At 44.8% G+C, this 4,718-nt stretch overlaps 1 non-coding gene across 1 annotated transcript; it reads left to right on the top strand.

Annotated features, from left to right (window-relative positions):
- Window positions 1–576: 576 nt before the first annotated feature.
- LOC136137400 (small nucleolar RNA SNORD35) lies at window positions 577–663 on the top strand. The gene has a single exon (XR_010656734.1). It is a non-coding gene; the product is annotated as a small nucleolar RNA SNORD35 (small nucleolar RNA).
- The last annotated feature ends 4,055 nt before the right edge of the window (window positions 664–4,718 follow it).

The following is a 4,718-nucleotide window of genomic DNA, read 5'->3' as shown; positions in this document are numbered from 1 at the left end:
ATGAGGACCAATGTCAAACAGAGCACCTTTGAAATAGAGCCCCAACCAAAGACAGAGAGTCCCAGGAAGGTTCTCCCTGCACACGAAGATCAATGTCTGACCTATAACAATAATAAACGGGTAGGGCTTCCCCGGTGGCGCAGTGATTAAGAACCTGCCTGCCAATGCAGGGGACACGGGTTCAAGCCCTGGTCCGAGAAGATCCCACAGGCTGTGGAGCAACTAAGCCCACGCGCCACAACTACTGAGCCCGTGCTCTAGAGCCCCCGAGCCACGACTACTGAGCCCGCGAACCACAACTACTGAAGCCCGCACGCCTAGAGCCCGTGCTCCGCAACAAGAGAAGCCATCACAACGAGAAGCCCGCGCACCACAATGAAGAGTAGCCCCCACTCGCCGCAGCTAGAGAAAGCCCGCGTGCAGCAACGAAGACCCAACGCAGCCAAAAATAAATAAAATTTTTTTTTAAATTTAAAAAGAAATAAACAGGTAACACCGTTACTATACAAACTGGCAGAAACAAAGATACAAAAAACAAAATAGACAAACAAAAAAACTGTTTCAAGATAAATGTTCAGCAAATGATGGCTTTTTCTCACGATGGTCTGCAGATGCCACTGTGGGCAGTGCCGATAAACCCAATTGCTCAGCTGATGCCAGGAGGAGCAGAGACCCCTGCCAGGGGTGGCTGCATCTCTCGAGTGCAGGCTTGCTGAAAAGTTGTATGGCTGGACTGGGATCCTCTAGGACGGGATGTCAATGCCCCTCCCCTAGTCACCCTGGCCTCGTTTTCTTACAGCTTCGTTTCTCCCTCTACCCCCACCCCCCCAGTCTGCCTACGTAGGGCGCCTGGCTCATGAGGTTAGCGGAAGTACCAGGCAGTAACGGCTACACTGGAGGAGAAGAGAAAGGAGAAGGCCAAGATCCACTACCGGAAAAAGCAGCAGCTCACGAGGCTACGGAAGCAGGCCGAAAAGAACATAGAGAAGAAATCTGACAAATTCACAGAGGTCCTCAAGACCCGTGGGTTCTTAGTCTGAGCCCAATAAAACTGACCGTTTATTCTTAAAAAAACAACAAAAAACAAACAGGAAAAGATAAATGTTCAGGGTTTCCATACTTTTTCTCATATAATATTGAAGTCAGCTACTTGGAAGCTTTTCTGGATTTATCAATTAGCATCTCTCACTTGCGACCAGTCACGCTCTATCGTCCACTTTTTATAATAATTGAACAAAGTGACTGTTAAGATATATTAAGCTAGTTTATACATACTTCCCCCTCCCAGAACAGGTAAGTGTTCTGACCGAGGACAGTATTTCCCTCCACAATTACCTAAGTAATGTATTCATTTCTACCACACCCATGTTTGGCCACAACCGGCTCCTAAAATGCGACCAGTTTCCTCCATGGGGAGCACAGTGGGACCCACCAGCTATCTTCCAGGAGTCCAAGGACCTTGTCCCAATACATAACTAGCAACAGAAAGCGGCCTCCAGGACGTGGAGGGACACAAGAACAAAATGTGGCAAAGTCTGCTCACCGGAGGGTCCTCTTCCTTGTATGAGCAAGCAAACTCCTCTTAAGCAAGTAAGCAAGTGCCACATATCAAGGTAGACAACAAAGCTTCCCTCTTCTTCCCTTCCACTGACACCACCAGCAATCCTTGGTGGGCTTGCCATACACCGACATCTTTGGGGGGAAGCTGGCAGACTATTTTGGGAAGTTTTAGAATGCCGCTAGCAATGGAAAGAAGGCTGAAGCAACAGTTTCACGGTCCGCTATCGGCTACCTCAGTCACATGCTTCAAGAGCTCATGAACTTCCTCCTCAGACCAAGTCCTGATCAGGTGCTCCCTACCTCGGAGAGCAGCATCCCCAGCCAGCCGGCCATGCAGCGAATACACTAGAAACCTACGCTCCCTGACACCTTCCTCTCCCTGAGAACAAATCTGTCTTCAAGTACAATTCATTGAGCCTCCTAAATATTTCTCCAACCTGTCCACTTCTCCATCTCCACGACCACCAGTCTAGCCCAAACCACTGGTCCTTCCCCACCCCGGGGACCACAGCAATAGCGGGCAGGACGAGGATCCCAGCCTATTCTCTCTCCTCTGCCCCACCCACCAATTCAGTCTTCAAAACACAAGCCTGCTCATGTCAAGCCCGGCTTAACACTCACCGGTGGCTCTGCTGCTTTTTTTTTAAATCCCAAATTCCATATCCTGTAAGCCCCGCCCAAGCTGGCCTGTGCCCGCCTCTTGCGTGTCATCTAGCTGCTCTCCGTGGGCTTCAGACACGCTGCCTCCCTCCAGGTGGGCTAGCACTGCCCCTTTCTCCTACCATCGCTTGGACGACAGCGTTGAAGCCACTCCTAACAGGTGACCGCCCTTCCTCCCAGTCCGCCGCCCAGCACCTATGACGTTGCGGTGGCTCTATTTTTCGCGTGGGTCTTTTATGTCTTCTCCTGGCACCACTGTACTCCTAACTCAGGCATAGCGCAGCGCCTCTGAGGTAGCAGGTACCCAACAGACACTAGAGCCAATGAACAAGAAAACAGGTGAAACAGGAAAACTGATCACAGCCCAGTCACTAGCCACTAGAGCCAAGCCTGGCACCTACAGCAGTGGTGTAAGGTCAAACGGACCACTGAAGAAAGTGTCTTTGATGCCACAGGGCCACAAACAAGCAAGCTCAGGGACCAATCGGCCTCTTACTGCCAAGTAATGCTTTTCATTACTATTCTACCTTATTTTTATTTTTTTTAAAGAGATAGTTTTTACTTTTCAAAATAAAAACAAAACAAAAACCTCCAAAAATATTGCCCTGAGAAAACAATTATGTTTGCAGTCACCTAACATTAGTTAAAGGTACTGGAACCTAGTTACGATAATGAATACGTGCTTCTATAATGAAAACAATAATCAAGTCTCAGAATAATTTTCTCTTCATTTCTCTAGATGGATAATCATACCTCCCCGCTCCCCGCCTCCCCAAAAAAACCTCCAAACCACCACACAGAGGCAAATACAATGCCGTTGGCTTAAGAACACCCTTAGGAGCTATGTGAGCATAGGCTATAGGATGCTTAAGCCAAAAGGTACTTTTGAGTCAGAACATAAGAGGAAGAGCTAGTCTCTTCCCGAAGCAGCTCAGTCATCCAACAAAGACCAACCCGGCACTCCCCTGCATGAGCACCCAGCTAGGCACCAGGAAGACAACCATGACCAAGGCAGCTCTGCCAGCAGTAACTGGGTGGCCAGCCAGAGACGGCTCCTTTAATTAATCCTCTGGGCTTTAGCTCCTCAATCTGTAAAATGAGAAAGTTCAACTAGCTCTCCAAGGTCCTCATGCTCTAAATATCCAAAGATTTACTAATGACTGTAAGATGAATTCCTACTTGACAATATCCTTATGATTTCCTGTTTCTATTTATTATTTTTATCATACAGGTGTGGTTTCATTTAAGAATTTTAATATCTTGATAAAAGTAAAATATAAAAGAACGGTACTAATGTTTTTAATTACCACCCCAGCTCTTAACTACCACCATAATCAGCTATGGGCTTTTGCCATAAGTGCAACTGAGTAATACCCAAATTAAAATAAATCATTACATCTTCATATTTTTTGTAGAAAAACAGAAAAGTGATAGAAATAGAAAAGTGATCATTTACTCCCAATTTCTTTCATATTTTTACATCATCCATCATCTTTGAATGTCAAAGTTTTCTTTAAAAAAAACTAGGACAGAATAATAAAGATCTCCAGAGAAAAAGGAAAATTTTATCTCCCAAACTGATAAAGCTATAATGGCTTTAGTAACTTGGTAAGATATAACAATACAAAATTCTGAATTTCTAAAAGGGCATAAAAAGAATACTCTTAAAGATATACAAAAGTGTCCGTGTGAATGAACAAGACAATTAAAGAGTCACAGAGCGCCATCACGTTCCCGACATCATCTCACCATCATCACCCCAGATGTTCCTTCCCCATCTACCTTAGCGAATTTAGCTATGTGACCTACATCTATCTAAGTGCTGGTTTGTTTACATCTAGAAAGCATCTGAATACTGGAAGCAAATCACTGGATTACAAAGCTGAAATTTTAAGGGTCATTTTTTTGCAGCCACACATTTTGCTCAGCCCTGACTAAGCATTTTTATTCTTGCAATGCCTTATTTATAGCAGATGTCTATAGGACGGCCATGGCGACTACTATCAAACCTGAAAGGCCATGTACGGATAATAAAAGATGGACAATAACAACACGTCCAAAGCCGATCTTAAAAGTTAAAATATGAGTACTTGGTTACCTATAGAACGCGCTCTCCTAGTAGATGGTAAACTCTGTGAGGGAAAGCACCGCCTCTTATTTGTCGTTTTACACACCGAAAGCTTGCCAGTGATTGCTGAATCAAAAGTAACCAAATGGATGGTGACACTTTCTTAAGCACAGGGAATAAAATGCTCTTCGGCTAGGTCTGAAATAACTACTCTAAACTTGGCACTGAAATTGCTCTTACGGGTTACACGGCATGTACGTAGAAGCACTCTGACTGTATTTTCTCATAGACGAAAATATTCTTTTACTTTTGACCTTTCTGCCTAAAAACTATACAATAGGCAATACATTACTGACTGCATCTGTATGAAGAAAAAATTGTCACATTTCTTTGATACAGTTTTATAAAGGTACTCCCCATGGTATTCATT

Source organism: Phocoena phocoena, chromosome 17 (assembly GCF_963924675.1).
Source record: "Phocoena phocoena chromosome 17, mPhoPho1.1, whole genome shotgun sequence".
Classification (NCBI taxonomy): Eukaryota; Metazoa; Chordata; class Mammalia; order Artiodactyla; family Phocoenidae; genus Phocoena; species Phocoena phocoena.
The sequence above is the reverse complement of the archived record's forward strand: the minus strand, read 5'-3'. Positions and strand labels throughout refer to the sequence as shown.